The sequence below is a fragment of the Alligator mississippiensis genome, chromosome 11 (assembly GCF_030867095.1).
Source record: "Alligator mississippiensis isolate rAllMis1 chromosome 11, rAllMis1, whole genome shotgun sequence".
Taxonomy (NCBI): domain Eukaryota; kingdom Metazoa; phylum Chordata; order Crocodylia; family Alligatoridae; genus Alligator; species Alligator mississippiensis.
The window spans coordinates 22,631,823-22,657,343 of record NC_081834.1 but is presented as its reverse complement, the minus strand read 5'-3'; the positions used below and the strand labels follow the sequence as shown (position 1 = coordinate 22,657,343).

Genomic DNA, 25,521 nt, shown 5'->3' with positions numbered 1-25,521 from the left:
GGCCAAGGCAGCCACCCCAGTAGCTGCAGGTCAGTGACGGGGAGGCTGAGCCCTGTCAGCAAGTGCAGCCTGGTCTGGTGTGCACGGCCAGCAGCTAACCAGGCAGTGGGCTACCTGGGCTGGCTCAGAGGCACCGTGGGGGCTCGTGGGTCCACAGCGAACCCCTGCAGTGGGTGGCTGCCAGGCTCTGGGCTTGCTGGTGCCTCCGAGCCGGCCTGGGTAAGCCACTGCCTGGCCAGCCACCGCCCACGCATGCAAGGACAGACTGTGCTCCTGACAGGGCTCAGCCACCCTGTCACTGAGCTGAAGCTGCCAGGGACGGCTCTGTCCCCATGGTCCAACTGTGCAGCTGCCTTGACCAGGGCTGAATAAGGGGGTCAGTTCTTCCCTCCGTCCCCCAGGGACCACAGCCATGGCCTTCCAGCCCCCGCTCCCTCTGCTGCTTGGAGGCAACAGGCAGACCCCGGCTGCCGTGAGGGAGGAGGGGAAGGAGGAAAGAATTAACCCCCACCCTGCCCACTACGCCTTAATGGGGCCATGCCTGCCAGTTTCTTGCCAGGTCTGTCCCCAACCCTGTTCAAGCTGGAGAGCAGAGGGGCAGGGCCAGCAGGATGATCATGCTATTACTACATTGTCTGTTTTTGTTTTTAAGTAATAGGCATCCAGATACAGAGTCATGTTGGATAAAACTAAGTAGCAAAGAAATAGATTGAAAAGTCAAATAACCTAGTAAATAACATTATGAAATCTCACACAAAAGACTAATTAAAGAATATTGGTCTTCTCCTTTTGTTGACCTGAAAACATTGTAGAGATGATAATGCTTCTGGGGACACTGTGGATGAGGTGCATAATTCAATGCACCCTACTTAAAAGGCATTTCAAGTCTCCCTTACTTTACTATCTGCAGGGCAGGTATTATGACCACTGATAAATGCCACAGCTTATAGTATAGTGTAGACAGATTTGGGAAAAGATGCATTTCTGAAAATGAAAAAAATATTGACGTAGTAACATTTCTATAGGGATGAAGTTAAGAGTTTTGGATTGCTGTTATACTAGTCCTCACGTATGCATCAGAATGCTGGATAACAGAGGTGCACTGATACATCCATCCATATTATATTAGATCAGTAGCAATAAAAGGAAAGGGTCTTCAAGAGGAGGTTAGATGGGCATCTGGCTGGGGTCATCTGAACCCAGCACTCTTTCCTGCCTATGCAGGGGGTTGGACTCAATGATCTATTGAGGTCCCTTCCGACCCTAACATCTATGAATCTATGAAAATTGACATTATGAGTAATTGGCTTTTTTTGGCTGATGTGGCTGATAACGTCACCAATAAATGCCGCATTCATGTGCAGCCATAGCACAGCATGCAGGCAGCCAGGAGCACAGCCTGGCGGCACGGAAAGCAACGTCCGGCTGGTAAGTCTGTCATGGGGGAAGGGCAGACGGAGGCCCCCATAGCGAGACAGGGAGTGGAAGTGGCTCTGGGGTTGGGAGGGTGGTGACCAGCCGGGGTGTGACATGGGACAGAGCCGTCGCTCATCTATGGAGGGGGGGAGGCACGCACAGCTCCTGCCACTACATGCAACCCAGGAGGGAATGGGGGGAGTGTGCCCCTGAAATCTGTGTGCAGGGCAAGGGCAGGCTGCAGGCACCAGGCTCTTCCCAGGGGGGCGGTGAGCCAGGCTGTGCTCAGGACAGGCAGCGATGGTGCTGGGAAGGGGGCTACAGGATGGGCTACAGCCACCCCAAAATTCACCATAGCCCCCCCATCACAGCGCCACTGCTGCCCCCCCATTGAGAACAGCCCAGTGCTGCCTGCAGCAGCAGCCCACCCTCACCCCACACATAGATCCATGGGGGGGCACATACCCACTCCCTCCCTCACTTCAGGGGCCTCAGTCTGCCCCCCCATGCCCCTTCCCTCCCAACAGACTTACAAGCTGTACACCTCTCTCCATGTTGCTGGGCTGCATATCGACAATTGAATTGGTATCGGCCACTGTGGCTCATTAAAAAACAGCCATCAATATCAGCCCAAAAAATCTCTATCGGCACACCCCTATTGGACACTATTGTCAAGTATAGTAAAGAGAATTGAAACGAGTGGAATGTGGTTCTGAAGATATGCTGGGCAAGTCACACTTCAATGAAGATATTTTCTTAAGAGCAGGCTGCAGACAGAAGCTACTGATTAACATCGGAAAGAGACAGCTGGAGTTTCTTGGACACTGTTATAAGGAAACAGAAATTGAAAATATTGTTGCAACTGGAAAGACTGAAGGAAGGATAGATTACGGAAGACAGAGACGTTTGACATAAGTCAGCCTATCTAAATGGATGAATGTATTGACACTAGAAATTCTGTATGCCTCAAAGAGAAGAGATCTGTGGAAGACCATGGTCACCAATGTCCTGTTTGGATACTATACCTAGAGAGAGAGAAAGAGAGAAAGAGAGAGAGAGAGAGAGATGCACCCCAGAATAACAAGCCTTGATGTATGTAATTCAAGTTACCCAAAATCCTGCAGTCAGGGACTGTCCTGAGGAGGAAGCCTGTAGCAGAAATCAACTGCAAAGCTTAAAACCACATCTCCTGAAAGTCCCATTTGCTTTATACATATAGCATTTTCAACAACAGGTACTGTCTTCTAACAGCACACACAGAGAGAAATACAGGAAGCCTGTTTCACTTCCGGCTTTTCAGCTGGAATCTAGTCTAACTTCTCCCTTTTTCCTTTACTTAACAGGGATAAGCTGCCCACGGGAACCAATATGTAATACAGCCTGCCTACATAAACTGCCCACTGCTGTTCCAGTTACAAGTCTCAGACATGCACTATTTGAACACTTCTACACATTCAGACATTCACAGTCAGTTTTGAACCTAAGATGAACCTCCCAGTACACTGAAAAAACTGAAAACAAAAAGAAGAAATTCACCTTATGGCGCTTCCATTTTTATTTTCTTCTAGAAAATCCAACCCTAAGCTTTGGCAGCTATCAGCTGAACACACACATACACCACCCCTGCAGTTCTATAAGATTAGTCTGTGCCAATCAACTATTTTATCAGTTTCTGTGCAACTATTTACAGAACTCAGCAAAATCTAGATGATTAGGATGTTTGCAAATAAAGCAAGTTTACTTTAAACCCTTTTCACATTACCTTACCTTCTGCAAAATCATCTTTGTTCCCCACATACTATTTCTTTTCCTGTCTCTACTTGCAATATCCTGGTGTAAATACAGCCATATCAATTGTTTGCACTCTGCTTTCATGTTTTAAATTACATACAGGGATTGTCCAAATATTTTCTAACTCACCTCTCCTGGTAAGAGCATTGGTATCTACTGTCCCCACCCTAACTAAAAACTCAATTCTCTCACTTGGTGAACTCAATGCTGTATTTTGGAAAGACCACGCTGTAATTTACCTGCCAGAGGCCAAAGACACAAACTTGTACATGAGATCCACAGGGCAAAGGAAAGCAGGCGAGTAAATGAATATTTACATTGCAAAGGGGCCTCAAGAACCCTGTCAGGCAAGCAAGCCACGCATCTAGATGCAAACATACCTTTATAATGGGCCTATTTCCTGTTTGGACGCAGTCTCATGAGAGTTACTGCCGTTCTCGTTACCGGAAGACTTTTACACCACTGCTACATACAGCACATACCCTTCAGTTAACCATGCATGTGCTGGAAGAGCACTCCTCACCGACTGCGCTGCAAAGGTGCAGGCAGCCCACGCCAGCCAGGCCAGAAGCATTAGTGCAGCGTCCCTGACCCCGCAAGCCAAGCTTCGTAGGTCCAAAGTTATATCCCAAGCGTTTGCTATGGCTACTTTGACACCGAGGGAAGCATGAACACACAGAAGCACTGACACACGCAGGCTACTTCAGAGGGCAAACGGGGACACAAGCGTCTTCTTCCAAGCAGCGCGAGGCACCCGAGTGCAGCTCTGCCGCCTTGCAGAGGGCCCGCGGCGGGGTGCAACCCCCCGGCCTGTGTGCTCCGCTGAAGGCCTGGCTGGGCTGCGGGCTCAGGGCAGCCGGGCTCTGGCTTTCACAGGAGCTGCCGCCTGCCACAGCCTCTCCCTGCAGCCTAGCGGCTCACCTGCAGCTGGCAGGCGGCGCCCCTGCTCTGCCAGGTCCCCAACCCCGCACCCTGCCACCAAACAGCACCCGAGGGGCCGGACCTGTGTAGGTGCCCCCAGCCCAGCCCAGCCCAGCCGCCGCGGGCGGGGCGGGGGCAGTGCCCGGCGCTGGGGCTGGGGAGCAGGGCGCTGTGCGGAGAGAGGCAGCCCCGGGAGTAGGGCCCGGCGCGCCGCCAGGGAGCAGGGCAGAGGGCGGGCGGGGGGACTGCGCCCCGCGCCCGCGGACTCACCGCAGCGGCACCAGCTTCCTGCCCGGCGCGGCGGAGCTCAGCTAGGCGGTGCACCCCGCCCCGCCACTGCGCACGCGCCGTCTCGCTTCCAGCGCGGGCAGCCCCGAGCATCATGGGAGTTGTAGGCCAGGCCGGGGAAGAGGCGCGGAGCCCGACCACCTGCCTCTTCCCAGGCAGCGTCACCCTGGCAGGTACGAAGCCGCGTGTGGGGACATGGCAGAAGGGGCCCCTTCCTGTGAGGCAGGGCCACACTTGGCCCTTCTGCTCCCACAGTAGCACGAGGGGTCGGTGGCACGGAGCTGGCCCAGGCTGCCGATCCCCTCTGCAGCGCTCCCCTCCGCTGCAGACCCTGCTGCCCCCCAGCTGTGGTTACTTCGCATATTATAATTATTGAGTGAAAAGGATAGGGGCCACGAGTTTGTTTGCTTAGGGCCCACTAAAGGGTCAATCCGGCCCTGTGCCCTACCACATCTGTGCTTCTCCTCACTGCACAGGGAATGGAGATCGGCACCAAGGGTTGCAGAGAGCCAGCTGCTCCCAGACATGGAGTATGTCTGTACAACGTGAAAAAGAAAGTACACGGGTACAACCTACGCCCCCAGACATGGAGACTTGTGGGCGACAGGGTCACAAGGGCAGCCCACATCAGTAAGATGTTGCCAACCCCCAGGTTAAGCTGCTGTTGTCACACAAGAGCTAGAGCGTCTCAAAGAAACTTCCCTAAGAACGTTTACATGGACAAATAGAACATGTTCTTTGCTGTGCTTCGATTTAAAAAACAGCTGGAACTTTCAAAAAATCATCTGGATGCAGACATTTAGTTTGGAAAATTTTCCACCTTAATAGCTAAAGTTTGGCAAAGTTATGCACAGTTGAAATGGGCTATAATGCAAATTGTCTGTTCATTTTTAGAATAGGCTGTTTTACCAACTTTCCCTATGCTATAATCATTAAATCTAGCATTGTTATAGTACTTTGTATTTAAGCATTTCAAAGCAGTTTATAAATATTAATGAACCTCATCACATCCATGGGAAACAGAGAAGTATTATGTCCAGTTTGAACACAAGGAGACTGTGGAACATGAGTTGTCCAAGGTGGTAAGGAAGTTAATGGTAGATCCAGGAATAGAAACTATAGCACAGTAAACAGACACCATTTCTACAGGGAGAAAGCCATTTGTCCTGGGATCTTACAGACGTACAAGTCCATTGTTCTATTTAAAGTACCAGTGAAGTCTAGGAGATAAAATGTATTAACCCCCTCCCACCCAATGCTGCATATGTTTGTAAGTTAATTGCAGCTCATTCAAGTTAATTGCCATACATTCCAGGGACACATCTGTGGGCTCTCCCTGGCCACCTACTGGCAGAGGAGTAGCAAAGAGGCACAGTTAACAGTGTTAGTCTGAAGTCAAGCAAAAGGCAAGGTAGATTTGCACCTTATAGACTAACCAAAGTGTGTATGTGTGTACATATATAGAGAGAGATGCATATATACATAGATACCTTTTGTGACCCGAAGCACACTCCATCAGATAGTGCAAAAGATATATATGGATCTTTTGTGAATTGGAGCTGACTTCATCAGATACTGCAAAAGACATGAAGAAAGCAGAGTATAAGAAGACAAAAAATAAAATATAAGAGATCCAGGGGAGGAGGGAGAGCCAGAGAGAGAAAGATGGAAGGAGAGGGGCAGTGCTGGGAGAGACAAGCAAAAAAGCAGTACACCCATAAGAACCTTGTTATACATTACTCTGTAAGACAAACCAACATTAATCAGCTTAGTGTTGTTCAGCTTAGAGAAAAAACATCAGTGACTATGCAGGGTGTGAGCTCCAGTGGAAAAAAAAAGGGTTCGGCCCCTAGGACACAACCCCAGGTAGGGCCAGCCTGGAGGAGGGCAGAGCTCGGCAGCTGCGGCACAGCAACCTAAGGTCAGTTCCTACTGACCCTGCGCTCTGCTGGGCTGTGCAGGGTCCTGGCAGCAACTTCAGTTAGCAGGTACTTGAAGCCCCTGAAGACCCCCTGTAGCAGCCAGGTGGCTCTGGGCACAGAGCACGGAGCTTAGCTGCCTGTCCTGTTTGGGGCTGCATAGAGCAGGTGGGGAAGCTGCACCACTCAGAGCTGCCTCCCACACCCAGTGGGGGTGGGAAGTCCCATCTCTGTACATCACCCCCAGTCATGTTCCCAGACCACTGGGCCTGAGCAGAGTGAGCAAGCTCCAGGGCTTCAGCGCTGGCTCTGCTCAGCGGAAACAGCAAGCCTGGGAGCATGGGTACAGGGACTGGATTTCCTGCCCCCACCAGGCTTGGGAGGCAGCTGTGAGTGATGCAGCCTCCCCACCTGCTCTGTGCAGCCGCAGCCCGGACAGGAAGCATCAAGACCTGACCTCTGTGCCCAGAGCCACCCTGCTGCTACAGGGGGTCAGAAGCTTCAGGTGCCTGCCAACTGTGGTCACTGCTGGGTGCGCCAGGTTGGGACAGGCAGCAGCCAGACTCTGCACAGCCTGGTAGAGCATGGTGTCAGCAGGAACTGACCTCAGGCTGCCTTTCTATGGTCACCGAGCTCCATTGTGCCCTGGAGTAGTATAACTTTAAGCCGAATAACCAGTGCTTTAAATCACTTAAAGGTGTTAACATGCAGCAAATCCAGAGGCTATGAGCTCCAGAAGCCACCTAAAAATACCATGTAACAAGGCCCCAAGAACAAAGGTGTTACCAAAGCTAAACCACCAAGAAAAGGATCAGGCAGGTCATCCCGCATTCTGCCCTCTGCCTGAGCTGATGGCTGGCAAGGTGCCACCTGAGCTCCAAGAGGCCTGATCCTTTTTTTCTCTGGAGTTTGCCCCCTCACACTGCCAGCTGGCCAGGTGCCACCTAATCTCCGAGGTGCCTGATCCTTTTCAGAGCTCAGATGGCACCAGGCCACCTGGCTGGCAGCAGAGGTGGGAGGGGGGTGGGGGAGCAGGCCCCAGGGGAAAAAAAAGGATCAGGCCCCTTGGAGCTCAAGCACTGAGCTGGTCTGGGTGGTGGCGGGAGGCGCCATGGCTGCTGGGCACTCCAGGTCTGCAGCGTTCGCTCTGCCCCACAGAAGCAGCAAGCTGGTCCTGCCCCTAGCTCCCTGCTCACCAAGTGTCTAGTGGCAAGTCACAACTGTGCAGGTGAATGACAGCCTGAGATGGTTTTTCACTTTAGGGTGTGACTGCTGCACTAAGCCAAACAACACTAAGCTGATTAGCATTTGTTTGGCTTACTGTGTAAGGTGCAACAAGGCCCTAACTCCATAGTCCCTGTTTAAACTATACTTAGCGCAATCTGGTCTGTAGATAATTTGCTGTTCCACAATTTCCGTTTCAAATCATTTAAAAAAGTTTGTTGTATGAGAACAGCCTCCAGGTCAGAAATAGAGCATCCAGGGCGGTTACAGTTCTGCCAGTCTTGCATGTCTTTCCACAGCTGATGTCAGAAAGGTTTCATTCATTCTGTCAAACAGGGATTATCCCATCTGTCTGAGGAGTGGCAGAGGGGCACTGTAAGCAGATGATGGCATATATTAACATTGGTTGAGCTGCAAGTGAGTGAACCTCAGATGTCATAATCTGTTATTCAGTCCAGTGAGCATGTGCTGTGCTGCTCCTCTTTTCTCCTAGATTTTGACTTGAATCCATCTGTTTACTGCCTAGGTGATTTCCTGGCCCTACTGAAATCAATGGGAGTTTTGCTGCTGACTACAACAGGGCTAGGATTTCACCCCAGGTCTTCTAACAACCCCCTAAAATATATAAAGTGCAAAATGCCATGTATCATATGTAATATGTACATGATTTTAAATATCTAAAGTTCAAGTAATTTAGAACTATTACATTGTTCTAAAAGATTGTGTGAAATCCATTGACTTTCTATATTTTATTAAAATTAAGAGTGTTTTTCCTTTTGTTGTGACCTTAACATGGAACACTCCAATACGCAAGACTGAGGAACCTCAGAATACTTTATCTCACAGAATAAAACCCTCTCTGTATGCAAATTTATGAGGTTGGGAGTGTTCAGCTGGTGATCTGACTGGGTTTTATAGTAACTGTGAGAGTTTCACTTGTGAATGCGCAGGGTGAGACACCCACAAAGAGAAGCTGAGTAGTTCTGGCATGCAGCCTAAAGTTGAATGAAGGGACACATTTATAACCACAAAAGCACTCCTGCAAATGCTTAGCAATATGTTATATTCCCTTAGTCCTTAAAATGCTGCCATTTTCCAAGATAACAGCCTAATGCATTTGTGAGAAGGCAAACAGAATGTCCTCAGAAGGATAATAATTTATTTGTCAGTGGTTGAAATATGCAGTTTTGCATTTTAAGACATGGGTAAGGAAAAGTGTAGAAAATAGGAAACCCTCTGGAGACCCTCCCATAGATGATCTGCATGTTACTGAACTCTTTCTTGAACTCTCTCCCCAATGATTCACAAAGGAAACGGTGGATTCTACAGAGTCCATTGTAACAGATAACCCCAGATGTAACAAATAACTCTTTTTGAGAGTGGAGAAGCTCAGGCTGATAGAAATTGAATGGATTAGCAAAGATCTGCTACTAAAAACAATGCTCAAGGGCCCAGATAACCATTCTACCAGCATTTTATCTTCTGATATTTAAGGTTAATGTTTAGATACCACCAGTGACCCAGTATACCATGTACTGGTTGGATGAAGCTTAACCTGAATAATGTGTGTGTGTTATCATAGAATCGTAGACAATAGATTTGGAAGAGACCCCAGAAGGTCATTTAACCCCCTGCTCAAAGCAGGACCATCCCCAACTAGATCATCCCAGCCCAAGCTTTGTCTAGCTGGGTCTTAAAAACCTCCAAGGATGGAGATTCCATGACCTCTCTGGGTAACCTATTTCAGTGCTTTACTAGTCGTCTAGTGAGAAAGCTTTTCCTAATACCTAACCTAAACTTTCCTTGCTGCAACTCGAAACCATTGCTCCTTGTTCTGCCACCACTGAGAACAGTCCAGCTCCATCCTCCTTGGAACCACTCTTCAAATAACTGAAGGCTGCTATTAAACCCCTCTCAGTCTTCTCTTCTGCAGATCAAATAACCCCAGCTCCCTCAGCCTCTTTTCATAAGACATGTGCCCCAGTCCCCTCACCATTTTTGTCACCGTCCACTGGGTTCTCTCCAATTTGTCCACATCCTTTCTGTAGTGGGGGGCCCAAAACTGGACACAGTATTCCAGATATGTCCTAACTAGTGCCAAATAGAGGGGAATAAGCACTTCCTTCAATCTGCTGGCAACACTCCTGCATTAGCCTTCTTGGCAACACGGGCACATTGTTGTCTCATATTCAGGTTATTGTCGACTGTAACCCCCAGGCCCTTTTCTGCAAAGCTGCTGTTCACTTGTAAGGTCACTTCCTTGAGCAAGTAAAGACTGAAGGAGACACTAAACAGATTTCACAGGGGAATAAAACTAGAAATGTGCTCTTATAGGATTTTTTTTAAATCTGTAGTAGTAGTTTATTTATGATTTTCACTAAAACAATACAATGAAATGAAGAATAACAATAATAAAATAACATTTATATAATTTATTTTTGCTAAAAACTTACAGTAAGATTAGTTTACCACTTACTTATAGTAAGCTTACTTGCGGTAAGATTAATTTATGGGAAGGAATTCTACCTGATCTACACATCAAAGAGCTACTTAGCACAGCTCACAAAGACACTCTCATGGACCCAGAAGTTCAGACTTCCATCTTCAGCTCCCTCTGTGCAAAAATGAAGTTTATTTCTTACCTATGGGGACTTTTTACCATCTTGTACCATCTATACTTTTCCCAGAGCCTGACAAAGGGACTTCGATCCTGAAAGCTTGCACAAAAGGACAATTTTCTTGCGATTTCCCAGTTGGTCTAATAAAAGGTATCATTTTGGAATCAAGAGTTCTGGTTTTTGGTATGGCAACAGTAAGATTATACATTCTATTAGTTTATACATAATTGAAACAGAATATAGTATATGATGATACACAAAAAGATAAAATAAGACAGTGGGCAATAATGTAAAACAGTGGTATTCTATTTCATTTCGGTCCTTAATCTTAGTTCAAGTAATGCAAATACACCTAAGAAGGTGTATAGGACAGTCTCTGAATTGTTAGAGGGAAGCCTAACTTTTTTCTTCACTTGCCCACTATTTAAAATTTTTCATTAATGGAGATTAATTTTCCTCTTATTTCTTCAAAGAACAAACAAAACCACAAATAGTGCTTTAAGTGATCCATCTCATTCTTCCCACAAAAACATATTCTGTCAGAATATGGGGTCTGACACCACCTGCCTATAATGACTGCACATCTCGATCATGAATTGCAGTCCAGTAACAGCTTCTTGTTGTATGTAGTTTTGCACTGCAGAGAGGTAGGTTTCTAGGCTAAAAGAGTGCTTTAGAATTTCGATGTTTTATTTTATTGCTCATTGGTTCATTTTTAAGATAAATGTTCTTGGTGTCTGTCTGCTGGACATGTTTCTGGCCAGCATTTAATAATTGGGGCCATCTGGTTCATATGAATGAAGCTGATTATACAAATGGGTGCTAGCCACATAGCTATGCATGAGACATGACTGCTGCTCAGTGACATTCACATGGGAACCAAGGCATGGGGCCAGATTTCCTTTTCAGCCTAAGCCAGATGATTGCTGGTCAGTTGTTGAACTTAGAATTTCTTAGTTCAGGTCACAGTTGACCAACTGTTTGTCCTTGAGGCAGGAGATTACAACATAACTTGCAGTCATCAAGACTATGTTTTCCTAACCTATATATGGCAGTTCAAACAGGAACTAATTCAGGGAAGTTTTGCAGGCTGTGTCCTACAGAAAGATGGACTATAATCGCAATGGCTCCTTCTATGAATATGTGAAATACATCACTTTATAAGAAACCAACTAATATTAGTTACAAATACTTTTGACAACCTTGTGTGATGCCCACTATGGGCTTAAATTGATGAAACCCAGATGATGCCTCACCAATTGTGGCAAATCTTCATTGAGTTGGTTTGGAATAACAGCAGCTGTCCACAGTAAATGCTGCACTAAGGGATGAGAAACCAGCCTGTGAAGACCCAGAACTTAGTGGATGAGCCAATGAAAAACACAGCCAGAGCAATCAGAAAATGCTGTAATTATAAGTCAGTGGGACTGCTATTGATTTGCAAATTAATACTAAGATTGTCCCTCTCTCAGAGTTGAATTCTCCTCTTACACAGCAGCTATCCCTACGCAAATTTCCTACAAACTGTCCCCAAATGAGTGATGAATCTTGGCCAGATTATTATCAGACAAGTCACCTTGAAAAAAAGACTAGTCTTCTGTCAAAACATCCTGGACAGATCTCTTCCCACACAAGACAAGACTGACCCCAAATAATACATCTGGAGATTCATACAGGACTCACTGCATTCTAGACATTCTATTTGGAGAGTTCAGTGCTATGTGAATTCTCGTACATTGGACCCGAATGAGGGCATGGAAAGCACTCTGTCCAAATTTGCAGATGACACCAAACTATGGGATGAAGCAAACACACTGATGGGAAGAAACTGAATCCAGGCAGACCTGGACAGGTTAGAGAAGTGGGCAGAGAACAATAGGATGCAGCACAGTAGCAGAAAGAGATCTTGGAGTCGTTGTCGACTCCAAGATGAATATGAGTTGCCAATGTGATGAAATAATTAGCAGAGCTAATCGTACTTTGTCATGCATTAGTAGGTGCATAACAAACAGGTCCAGGGAGGTGATGCTCCCCCTCTATGTGGCACTGGTCAGGCCGCAGCTAGACTACTGCATCCAATTCTGGGTGCCACAATTCAAGAAGGATGTGGACAACCTTAAGAGGATCCAGAGGAGAGCCACTCGTATGGTTAGTGGCCTGCAGGGAAGGCCTTATGAGGAAAGGCTGAGGGACCTGGACCTTTTCAGCCTCCACAAGAGAAGAGTGGGGATCTTGTGGCAGTATACAAATTCACGTGGGGGATGGGAGGAGGGGCAGCAGGGAATAGGAGACGCTCTGTTTACCAGAGCACCCCTTGGAATAACGAGAAACAACGGCCACAAGCTGATAGACAGTAGATTTAAGTTAGACATCAGAAAGAACTTTTTCAGGGTAAGGGTTGCCAGAATCTGGAATGGGCTTCCAAGGGAGGTGGTGCTCTCTCCTACCTTGGGGGTCTTCAGGAGGAGACTGGATAGGCATCTGGCTGGGGTCATCTGATCCCAGCACTTTTTCCTGCCCAGGGCAGGCGGTTGGACTCAATGATCCTTTGAGGTCCATTCTGACCCTAGCATCTATGAATCTTTGAAATACAGTTTCAGCTTGTCAAAAATATTTTAGGGTGGGACAGAAAGCCCTGGACAGACTCAAATATTTCAAGCAGTTTATCAAAGAACAAATATACCAAAGTTAACTTTTGTTCTTTTCTGACACTCCACACTTTCCCTTATCAGTATATGGATCAGTATTATGTCACCCTGGATTTGGATGGGGTTTTTTTATTTCAGCACTCATATCCAGTCCTCTTCCAGCCTACAACCAAGTCCTCAATCCCTATGCAATAAAGACTCTTTCAACCTGTTCCCTCCAACTACAAGACTAATCTGGATGAAAACTTTTTCCATCATAAAAAAAATCTACTCCTGACCCTTTGCCAAGGAGGAGGGCAAAAAATTGGCCCCAAAATGAGTGGCACACATCCCAGGTTAATTCAAAAGCTGAAGTTTACTTTGCAGTCCCATGTTGGATCTTAGTCACTGATCTAGAGTGGTGAATTTCAAAAGCATTTGAGCTTGCTTTTGTATTGAACAGAGATAGGTAAAACTTATGGCAAATTTAGGTCTGATTCCCATTTTCTCCAAGCAGTGAGTAACTTCCTGGAGGCAAGAAGAGCGGTGAGATGGTGGATGAAAGGCTATGTTTTTGGTATGTTTCTAATGGTTTCTAGTGGCTTGGATTTGAATCCAAGGACCATTTCATATACTTTTTGGGGCTGTGGAGCTTCAAGTGCATCCCTGCAGCTTTGTACTATCTCTGCCCTGAATGCTATTGAAGATACAAGTATTTTCCAAATGCAGGTAGAAGGAAATGTCATTTCTGTCTCTGACATTGTTGTCAATTTCCTCTTTGCTTCCTACAAAAGGTCCTGCCAGTGAGATCTTTGCAGAGTTCAAAGTGCAGCCAAAGTTGTTTCAGAAATTCAGGGATTTTTTCCACAGGAAAAAAAGCAGCATTCACTTTCCAATGAGGTGAGCTTTTGCTGTTTTTTCCAACCACACTGTATTGCAGCACATGATTAGTGCCTTGCCATCTAGCACTCAGCAACTGAATGATCTGACTAAAAAGCAGCGTCCAAAAGCATGATGAGTTAATGAATGGAGTAGCCATCAGCATTAGCGACCGGATCCAGCAACCCAGGAGCCCCCTTTATGTGCTACTTCCCATGTTCTTCCATTCAGCTTCTCGGTATATGAAACTCAATACTGAAAAATGCTGTCTGATTAAAATACAGGGTCTCTCGCTCTCAGTCCTTCCCTCTGACTTTCTTGCCAAGAGTTGAATATTAAGCAGAACTCTTGGTATTATTTTATTATGTTTTAACTATATTTTTAGAAAGAGCAGATTATTTTGTGTGTTACAACTAGGAAGTAATAATGGCTGATCACCCTGATGGTTGTTTATATCCATGAGTGTTGATGAATGGAACGGTTATGGTAATTCATTTTAGGCAGATAGTTTCCAGTATCTCTGTCAGAATGAAGACATTCATAGCATTGCTGCAAAAATTCATATGATTTAAATAAATTAACACAGCTTTCTAAATATTAGGAAGTTGGTGCTACACTACCTTTAGTCTAGTTTCAGACACCATTGCTATCCAGAGCTGTCTTATTTTCAAGCAATGAATGTTAGCATAGTATTTGTTCTGATTTTAGTTACTTTAACAGGAGACTTTGATCATTCCATTTCACTGGTTTCCTTGACAGAGTGGATACAGACTGGTCCATTTTTTTTTTTGAGAGAGCCGAAGAGACAGTAATGGGTATTCACTCTTCCAGTCCAAGTGTCTGTATACATATATTCTTGCAAGGTGTCATCCTTTTGCTGTTCAAGATGATTGGTCATTCCCCACTCATCAGGGCTATATTTCTCTCTCATAAATGTAAGAGACCTAAGCCCTTATGCTTTCTAGAGCTAGGCAAAATAATCAGAAAACCCTATGTTCTTTCTATAGGAAATTTGGACCTCTTGAAATCTGTTTTTGTCACAAAGCAGAAGAAAAATGTTAACTATTTAAATGTCTCAGGGAACAGATGTTCCAATAAATTTAATTTAGAAACAATGAAAAAAATTGTTTTGGTGCAGTTAAATGTTTTATTTTGATGGTACCAGAACATTTCACTTCAATAAGGTAAAACCTTTTAGATTAAGGTGAAATAATAATGTAATGTAATATGAAAAATGCTGGAGTGAAAATATTTTTACAGTAGCAACAGGATGGGTTAATGTTTTATCAAATTGGAGTAAGAAAGTTGAAATGATTTGGTTTATGCTTTCTCGTTAAAAATATTTAAAATCAACACATTCTTGTGATAGGGTTTCATTACATTGAAACTTCATCTTTCCCACAGAAAACTGGTTGGCTAATTTTGTTTTAAAGCAGGAGTACTTTCCCAGCGACAGATACTGTTAAAGATATGGCTGACCATGCATTAGCTGATGTTCACATGAGATAAGATGGAAGGGAATAATCTCAGGAAAGATTTGGGACCGCGGCTGCACCTTTTTCATGTCTCAGTGTTGTCAATCTGAATGGCTTACAATGTGAAAGCATGCTAGGTCCTTCATTATGATTTATATCACTGATTCTTAACCAGGGTGGTGCCTTCAGATCTTCTTAGGGGTGTTGCAGGGTGCCACGCAATGTTAGCATTATTTGGTGGGCAAGTATGGTTCACAAGACAAACCCAACCATTTCAAATAACAATTCACAGTGTTAAAAAAATCTGACCTGTTGTGGTCTGAGTTTTTTGCCACAAGAAAATTGCTCTATTATTTTTCGAGTAAAAAAAATAAGCAAAAACTAGGAGCTTCCACTTTTCTGAGGACTGCTTTGAGTTTAAGGAGGGATGCCTTGAACCTAATAAGGAGTGCATTTAGCCTGAAAAGGTTGAAAACCACTGACTTTTTTTTTTCATTTTCTGTATTCCAAGCCAAATTAGCCAAACCAAGTCCAAATCCATGAGTCAGTCCAGAACCATAAGTGGCCCTACTACCAGCAAACATCTTCCACCCCCATCTGGGGCTTCAGATGTTTCCTTGGGCGAGCACCTTACTTGCAGGCCCAAGCCCAGAGGCTTGAGGTTCGGATCCCCCTGAGTTTTGCTTGTCCTCAGCCATATGGCTGCAGAAGCTAGGGAGAAGTCTTCCCTTTCCATAAAGTGGGCATAAATCCAAGACCTTTCTACTTGAGCAGCTAAGTGGGAGGTTTACTATACATTACCTTTGCAGGTACTAACCCCATGCCAGGAGAGTGGTTTTCCCCAGGGTGCGACTAAGAAGACCACCTCAGTGGTCACGGTGTTTCCCTTGCCAGGTAAGCATAGACACTATGCTTAAGCTGAGCTGAAAGCCTGAGTGACTGCTGGTCCAGATCACTACAGCGTGGGCTCACTGGTGACTTGAAAAAACACTGTGGAGTTCTGCCTTGCGCAGCAGGCGTGACTCACCTCTGGAGCGGGGTGAGCCTGGGGGTGCTCAGATCCCCCAGCTTTGGTTTCTCAGGTGAATTTCAAGCCGTTCATTCTGATCTACAAAGCCTTCACTGAATAATGAGGCAGTTAGAGGTGTTTTCTTTCCAGTCTTACAGTGAAGTCTCCTAAATTGGTTGTGCAATTGGGGTGGGGATGGACCTCCCTGGGACCAGAGGAGGAGCTTTCTCACCAGAGCACACACACCTGTGCCCCTCGCTCCCTGGGGCAGCCCCGGGTTGGAGACTTCCCCAGGTCTCACCAGCAAGGCCGGGTGCCCAGAGGCGCAGTCTGCCCGAGAAGCTGCTGGTGACACTAGAGAGGAGGACCCCGGAGTTCAGGGAAGGGGCTGCCCCGTGTGGGCTGCACTCAGCGGCAGGGTTTCCCTTAGTGGGGCTCAGCACGGGGCCGTGGAGGTGCGAGCTGCGGGCCGGGCCCTTTCCGGACTGCTCGGGCAGCGGGCAATGGCCATCGGGCCGCTCTTGACCGCGCGGGGAAAACATGCCCCGGACCGCACTGGGCTCCCGACCGCCCGCAGGCGGCGCGGGGCGGGGGCCGGGCCGGGCCGGGTCGGGCCGGTCGGCGGGGCTCGCCGGGTCGTGCGGCCGCTGCACGGGGCCCCTCGGGGCGGCGGCGAGCAGAGAGCCGGGGCCGGGGGCTCCTCCGAGCTCCTCGCGGGTCGGGAACTACGAGTCCCAGCGTGCTCGGCCCGGCCCGGCCCGGCCCCGGCGGAGGCTGCGCAGCCGCCTCTCCTCTCCTCGCCTCGCCTCGCCTCGCCTCGCCGGGGAGGGACCTGCCTGTTGACAGGGCTGCGCTGCGCTGCGCTGCGGGCGGCCGGACCGACGGCGACCCCCGGACGGGCGGACAGAGCCCGGCCGCGGGCGGGGTAAGGCTGCGACCCCCTGCCCACGCGGCCCGGGCATCACCCGTCCCCGCGGCCGTGCCCGGCTGCCGCGGGCGGGGCGGGATGGGATGGGATGGGATGCGCTGCGCTGCGGCGGGGACCGGCGGGCTCGGGGGTCCCCGCCCGCGGCACAGCCCTTCCGCCCCGCTCGGCTCGGCTCGGCTCGGCCCGGCCCGGCCCGGCCCGGGTGCTGAAGGAGCTGGCGGAGCATCCTCCGCGGGGCGGGCGGGCGGGGCGGGCTGCCAGTGCCCGGGGCAGCCCCGCGGTTGCCTCTCCCCGGCCGGCAGCGGTTCTCCCCCAAGGACTGCGCCAAGGCGAGGGCGCGGGGGAGGGGGCGCGTTTTCCTGACACAGGAGGATGCTGCACTGTCTCTGTCTCTCATCCTCGCCCCCTTTTCCTTGATAGGCCACAGGCCTGACAGGGGCTGTGTTCAGATCTCTCCTGCCACGGAACAAAGACATCTCAGAAAGACAGACGCCAGCACGGGTTAGGCATTTGCTAGGAAAGGAGACCCCTGAAAACTGGCCCTCGAGAGCACAGTGCAGGCTGCGGTGTTATCTGTAGATAACAGTGCTCTTCCACCTGGGCTTTGCTGAACCAAAGCTTTTTGCCATCCATGAAATGTCAAGATCCAAAAATTCTTGCAGTCAGAGTGAGTATGTGCTACAGCACTGGGAGGGATAGGAAATGCAAGGTTCTCCACCTTGGGAGGAAAAACCTGCAGCATGCTTACAGGCTCGGCTGGTTAGCACTACAGATGAAAGGGACTCAGGGGTCATGGTTGACCACAAGTTGAACATGAGCCTTCAGTGTGGTGCTGCGGCTAGTAAAGCAAGCAAAACGCTGGCTTGCATTCATAGATGCTTCTCAAGCAAATCCCGGGACGTCAGTCTCCCATTGTACTCAGCCTTGGTGAGGCCGCAGCTGGAGTACTGCATCCAGTTCTAGGCTCCACAATTCAAAAAGGATGTGGAGAAGCTTGAGAGAGTCCAGAGGAGAGCCATGCGCATGATCAGAGGTCAGGAGAACAGGCCTTACGATGAGAGGCTGAGAGCCATGGGGCTATTCAGACTGGAAAAGCGCAGGCTCAGGGGTGATCTGGTGGCTGCCTATAAGTTTATCAGGGGTGACCACCAGGATCTGGGGGAACATCTGTTCACCAGAGCGCCCCAAGGGATGACAAGATCGAATGGTCACAAACTCCGCCACGACCAATTCAGGTTGGACATAAGAAAGAACTTCTTCACTGTCCAAGCTCCCAAGGTTTGGAATAGACTGCCGTCGGAGGCGGTTCAAGCACCTACTCCGAACGCCTTCAAGACACATTTGGATGCTTATCTTGCTAGAATCCTATGATCCCTGCTGACTTCCTGCCCCTGGGGCAGGGGGATGGACTCAGTGATCTTCCAGGGTCCCTTCCAGCCCAAATGTCTATGAAATCTATGAAATGTCATTGAGCCTGAAACATAGACCAACCACCAGGCTAGGGCAGCGGGCAGAAAAAGGGCAGATGAGTGTCAGTGTTGACAAGTGGAAGGTAAAGCAGCTGGGGATAAATAACTGCAGCTGTACATACACAGTGCTGGGTCCTGAACAAGCTCTTATGACTCCGGAAAGAGGCCTTGGAGTCATTGTAGCAATGAACCTCAGCTCAACATGCAGCCATAACCAAAAAAGCCAATAAAATGTTGGGCATCGTTCAGGATGGACTAGAAAACAAAACGGAGAACATCATCAAAAGGGGGGCTATGATAACAGTCTCTGTATGCAGTCATGAAGGGTGTGGACCAAGTGAACAGGGAGCTGTTGTTTGCCAAGTCTCAGAGTAACAGAACTAGGGGACACGCACTGAAACTAGTAGGGGACAGATTTAAAGCTAGCAAGAGAAAATGCTGTTTTATATAATTCAAAGTTATCCTGTGGAATACATTGCCACAGGAGGTGGTAGAGGCAAAAAGCATAGCCAGGTTCAAAAAAGGACTAGACAAATTCATGGTCAATAGATCTATTAATCTATTAATAGCCTTTGAAGAGAACAGTTGGAAATGTTTCCTCTGGCATCTCTGAACCAATAATAGTTGATGCCAGGGAGGACAATGAATAGGGGATAGATCACTGTAGATCTATCCGGCTTTCCCTCTAGCATCCACGTCTTCCTGTGGGAGGCAGGATACTGGGCTGGATGAGCCATTGGTCTGACCAAGCTTGGCAGTGCTTATGTTCTTATGTTAACAGTGGGAAGATTCACAGGCCACCTTAATCTGACCTGCACCATAAACCAATTAAAAATTATAATAAAGCTGAAATATCAAACAACATTGTAAAAGATAGAAATGTCAAGTATAGGGACCAAGTGTCAAATGCAAGTCAAGGAACCTATTAATTGTATTTTTATGGCATGTAAGATAGGTGGAAAACTCGGCAGAAGTGATCATTGCATTTTAGTAGAAAACTCTTTTAGCACATTGTTGCTTTGCATATGTGAGGTAAACAGCGGGTCTGTCACTGTATGGAAGCTTGTCCATGACTGGTTTGTCCATTTTTGCTGGTGAATCTCTTGTATTTCTGCCATCTACTTCTTGGTATAGGAACATGAGGCTGGAAGGGGCTTCCTGGGTCATCAAACCCAGTCCCCTGTTTTAGTCACTACCTCATGTAACCCCTTTCATGGATTACAGTGACTGGGGAAATTAATACAATGTTCAGGCGTGAGTGAGGGAGGTACCGTTCATTAAGACATTGGCAGTAGACTGTTGTCACTATTTGTCTCCATCCATTTGCTTCCTGACTTATTGCTTGCATTTCTCTCTGCTGTTGCTCATTGAGTTGATGTTTTCACTGAGCTATCCAGTCTGATGCTCAGGTCTCTTTCTGGATTGTTACAGTTAATTAAGTACACCATAAAACACGTCAGTAGCTCCAATTATTACCCTCTTTAATTTATCCATTACTTCACATTTGCTAACATGAATCTCTTCGGCTCTTGTGTTGCCCATTCATACAACTTACATAGGCCTCCCTGAATTTCTCCACTCAGAATCCTCATTGCTCTTGAATAGCTTATTTTTGTGCCAGTTACACATTTCACCACTTCACAGCTAAACCAGATTTTTTTTCCAGATTATTAGTGGTTTTGTTTCCACTATTTTATGATTCCCAGCAGGCAAAATCTATGGACGTCAGTTGTTATTGACATGTGCAAGTTTGCAGAAATTCTAATGAAGTATCGATTCAGATTTTATTCCAAAGGACGTATGCGTTTTCTGTTCACTACCAGTCTAAACTGTGCTGCTTACAGAAAACCACACAATTTAGGTTGATTCTACCTTGGGCTTTTTGAATGTCTATACCTAGTCCAGGTGGCTTCCCTTTATGATACGTGGTTGGTATGCTAGGTCTACGCTGGAGGTTGTTTTGGATTCTTTATCCAGTAGAAAGAATGTGCCTTCAGCTTTGATGCAGTGCTGCTTAGCAGTACAACTTGATCTTTTTATATTGTGCTAATCTGATTTGTAAAAGCAAGTTACATTGGGTTATTTTTTTCAATCCATTTTTACCTTAAGTATTGCAGGAGGTTAGAGAGCTCTGGCAATTCCAATTGCAAAGCAGAGAATTCTGGGGATAGCAGTAGGTGAACTGACAGCTCCATTGGATATCTTTGGACAGTGAGAGTGAAATTAATATTACTGTAATGTCACCAATCTACATTTTTCATACTAATGTTGCCAACATTGAAAAAAGAACAAACAGTCTTGTCTGTTCCAGAGCCTCCTGTGTCTGATCCATCTGCTGTAAAATTAAAAAATATGCTGTATGTTTCAATGCAGAACTCCTCATACTATTTATTGTTAGAGTTACTGAGTTGCCCACACCTTGAATGGTTTCTATTAGTTTGTTAGCTGCTAAAATGCTCAAAACCCATATAATGGGGAAAGAACAGCACAAGGAAGATGCAATAACAGTTGTTTAAACCCATCCATATTACTGATGATTGCATTGCAGCTGTCAATACCATACATTTATAGCCCAGCCTCTGTGCCAGGTTCTGTTACTTTTTTCTCGTTTCACAGGTATTTTGTTCTGTGACTATGTCCATACAAAGCTACTCATGGAATAAGGTGCTGTTTGATGAGAGGAAAATGACCTATGGGTTAAATTGGAAGCTTAGGTTTTAGAGACTTGGGTCAATACTCTGCAATACACCTCCTGCATGATCTTGGGCAAGACATCTGAATCTTTGTGGGCTTCTTCTATAAAATGGGGATAATAGCATCTCCCTGTCTTCAGGTGCATTGTGGGGATAAATACACAAGAGACTGTGAGGTTATCAGATACTGAGGTAAAGGGAACCCTAGAAATGTAAAGGAGAGATATATATAGAGAGAGACAAATTCAGGATAACCTAGTCCTCCATTTCCTGTGAATGCTTATAAAAAATGCTGCTAAATATAATATCCATGATATATGTGCTAGCTTTGCATTTACAGTGGGTGAGATCACACATTCTACTTCTGTCAGTGACACAGAGTTTGGGAAACTGGTAACTCAGGGTTAGACAACCCCTGGCACAGGTGCCAGAGAATGCCACACAAAGGTATTTTGCTTGGCACGTGCACCTCAGGGTGAACAGTGGGGAAGAGGCCAGGGCTGCACTGCCACAACAAGGATCAGGGCCCTCACAGCTCCCCAGCCATCTGCCTGGCATGCCAACATCTTACAAGTCTAGGTTGTGGGTGTTTTTGGCACTCTTCCCAAAAACGTTGCCAACCCCTGTGGTAACTGAACACAAGAACCTGTCTTCTGGGGAACACACTTTGTATGGTGAAGACGGTGGCATAAGAAGGTTCTTATTTGTATAGAATAGAACAGAATTTAGTGCAGACTGCTGATGACAGAAATGTGTTAACATGCTATAACTAGCATTAAATATTTGGTGACCCATTTAAAACAAGGGAGTAGTTTCTTCCACTTTCTACTGAAGTGGAAGATATTCTATTTCTGTTCTCCTACTGAAGATCCATCACATAGGATAGTAGAAAAGTAGGGCTGAAAGGGATCTCTGAAAGGTCATCTAGTCCAGCCAAAACATTCCAGCCAAGTGTCTCTCCAACTTGCTCTTGAAAATTTCCAAGTGATGGAGATTTAATAATTTCTCTAGAAAGCCTGTTTGAATGCTTGACCATCCTGATAGTCAGAAAGATCCTCCTCATCTCCAACCTAAATTCCTTCTGCTGCAGCTTGAGGTCATTGCTCCTAGTCCTGTCCCCTACAACCACGAAGAAAAGCCCATCTTCATCCTCTATAATTACCCTTCAGGCATTTGAAGACTGTTATCAAATCCCCACTCAGTCTTTTCTTCTCCAGAGTAAATAGCTCTTGCTCTTTCAGTCTTTCTTCATAAGTTATGCTTCCAGGCCTCTAATTATTGTTGTTGCATGTAACACTAATTGGTATCTTTGTTCCCAGTCTCTGCCGATACTAGTGTTAAATCTCACAAGTGCCCACACCACCAAATAAAACATCAGTTTAGCACATCAGTACATATGATTGTTGTCAATAACCAGTATCTGCGATTGGCATACACTACCACCTGGATAGGCTGTCCACTTCCAGAGTACAGGCATACTGGCCAAGCTGTGGGAAGAATCTGGCATTGTCATGACCTATATTTTCTGGATAATTAGAAATATTTTACTCCCTCTGATTATGAGTCTAGCACTTTCTTCCTAGCTTTTGTTCAGGGGGAAAAGAAAATCAAGCATGCATACATGTTTATCTTTAGCAGGACTTAAGAGTGTGTTTGAAAATGCAGTTTGAACTGAGATACTTTCCTAAATCAGTCCAGAGCCTGTAGTTATTTTTCTTTGCTATAACTTCACATGAAAATACCAAAACCATCAAACCATTCTTGTTAGTGTTTTTGTTTCTTTGTGGGAGCTTAAACTTGTAGGAGCTTAAATTTTCTGGCATCAGCTTTGGGATAAGGTTATTTATTTTTCAAGTACAGAAACAATGTCTAAACATTTGCTGTGTATCTTGAGAAGTTAATAAATACTGCACACAGTTTGTAAAAACTTTTGAAAAAGTTGTGTGTATAGTTATTCCCCAACATGTTTGTTTCTGGTGAAAACACTAACTTATCTCTTAATGGTTGTGTTTTAGTGAGTAGCACTGGCCATGTCTACATGAGACACTGAGTGCACAGTTGTTACTGCACAGTCATGTAGTACTTGCATAACCAAATACTAAATGACTGCACAGTAACTGGCATTACTGAGCAGTAGCATCTCCGCACAGCTCCCGGGTGATGCTGACTGCGCAGTAGCTTGCAACTACTACGCAGTAGCATCACAGTTTGTGCCCTGTGACGCTACTGTACTAGTACTAATGAGTTTCTGTGCAGTAAGCGTCTCATGTAGATGTGGCCACTGTTAGGTAATGGATTTTTTTCCCTTTACATTTAAGGTAAATAAGCAGTCACAGGATAATACAGGTGTCCCTCGCTTTATGCTGTACATGCATTCCTGGAAAACGGCGCGTAACTTGAATTCGCATAAAGGGAACTCACTTTACAATACAACAAATAGGGTTATGTTTCAAGACCTCAACTGTATTGACCTCCAGACCCATTTTTACCCTTTTACAAGACAGTTTTGGTATTCACCAACAGCAGACAGTACACACAAGCACACGGCTCTATCATAATGGGGATGGCAACTACAGAAAGACGTGTCGCAGACGACAAGTGAGGAGCACAGATCCACACAGGAGACTATATTTTGGTGCACGTCACTCCCACAATGCACCGCACAAAGCAGCTGACAGCAGGCTTCTACCACACTGATCACATAAGAGTGAATTTACCTTGCATATAATGAATTTTTGGTATAAAAAGGGTCATCGCATAAGAGCAAATTCGCACATACAGAACCTGCATAAAGCGAGGGAAACCTGTAATACAAAGGGAAAGGAAATATTTCAGTGTGTTAATTCTAGATTTTATTTTGACTCAGGTGGTGATTTTTAGTAGACCACATAGTGATTCAGATTAAATTTCCATGTCTGTGAGGAATTAATTTTCTGAATGACTATTACATTACGGAGATGCAAGGGAATGTGAAATAGAAACGGCTTTCATACTTTTTCTTATTTCTAACAGACTATTGATTGAAATAATCAGAACTAGGAGAGGATTGTTCAAATGTTTTATAACAAAGGATTTACTGCATAGAGAAGTGGCAGGGAGGCAAGGGAGAAGGATGTGCCTCTGTGTTCTGTTCATGTTCTCATAGTAGACTCCAGTGCCTAAGTGTCCTTTCCTAGTGTAATAAATGTTAAGGCTAATATCTGTCATGTTTTTCCATTGTCTCTCCTCAGGCAGAAGTGAGTGGAGTGTTTTTGTTTTGGCAGGGATTTGTTTGATTTGTTTGATTATTAGTGGTGGTTTATGTTCAAGAAGGACAAGTCAAATAAGTATCTTTTGCCCTTGGAGTGGAAGATGGGGAGGTCCCTGGTGCTCTTTCTTTCCTTGGGGAGTTCATTCCACAGCTCATTTTCCAGCAAAGCTCCAGCTACCATCCTGCATCCCCAGGCTTTAGGAGGTCTTTTAGATATTCAGGATCAGGCCACTGAACAGTTGAAGAGAACAACTGTGATCTTTAAATTGATTTGATATTCTATGGGAAGCCAGGGTAGAAAGCTGAGGACTGGTTTGAAGTGTTGATGGTATAGCGATCATTCCTGAGATGTTCTGAATCACTGAATAGTCACCCCATGTGCATCCCTCATTTCCCTGTATACTGATCTTAAGTGGTGCAGAAGGTGCTAGATAGATTTAACCTACAGGACTTAAGGGCTTGATGCTGAAAAGGGGCAGACAAAATTTTGAAGTCAGTGAAAGCTGGGGGTGCTCATAATCTGTAGTAGCTGACCAGCAAATTGCAGGCTTGAGCCCTACATGACTCTCATATAAGGCTATCAAATTATCATACAAACATCAATCAAACTATACAGCAGCCCTGTGAAGTGAATGTTATCACCCCTCTTTTAGAGATGGAGAAAATCAGATGACTTTTTCCAGATAATACAGCAGAATTAGAACTAAACCCAGGAGAGGTGCACTCTATTCTGATGAGCTAACCACTAATAAACCACACTGTCTCTTCTTGTGCTGATTCTCTGCATTCTCTCTTCACCCCCATTCTTACTTAAATGCTTTTCATCTACCAAGATAAAAAGAAAAAACAAAAGAATCTGCCCTTACCAATTCACCAGATACAACTAAAGAAGTCCACATACTGTTAATGTACAATTAGTAACAATAATCTTGCATATGGGAACAACTGCAATGGATATAATCTATTTTAACCTCAACCAGTAGCAGTCTGTAAATGGATACAATTGCAGAAAAG

General features: G+C 46.0%; 2 protein-coding genes across 7 annotated transcripts in view; one reads left to right on the top strand and one right to left on the bottom strand.

Moving 5' to 3' along the window:
- The window catches only part of LOC102573625 (tropomodulin-3), a 53,908-nt gene extending 49,433 nt beyond the window's left edge, over positions 1-4,475 (bottom strand). For 2 of the 3 annotated variants that reach the window (XM_019477533.2, XM_014606072.3), the window contains exon 1: positions 4,399-4,475. The gene's annotated coding sequence lies outside the window, so the exon portion shown is untranslated. Of the gene's footprint in view, positions 1-3,587; positions 3,611-4,398 lie in introns of those variants that run through there. The other variant, XM_019477535.2, reaches the window with a different exon arrangement.
- Positions 4,476-4,506: 31 nt separating this feature from the next.
- TMOD2 (tropomodulin 2) overlaps positions 4,507-25,521 on the top strand; it is a 68,327-nt gene continuing 47,312 nt past the window's right edge. For 3 of the 4 annotated variants that reach the window (XM_006259127.4, XM_019477536.2, XM_059714675.1), the window contains exon 1: positions 16,969-17,092. The gene's annotated coding sequence lies outside the window, so the exon portion shown is untranslated. Of the gene's footprint in view, positions 4,590-16,968; positions 17,093-25,521 lie in introns of those variants that run through there. The other variant, XM_019477537.2, reaches the window with a different exon arrangement.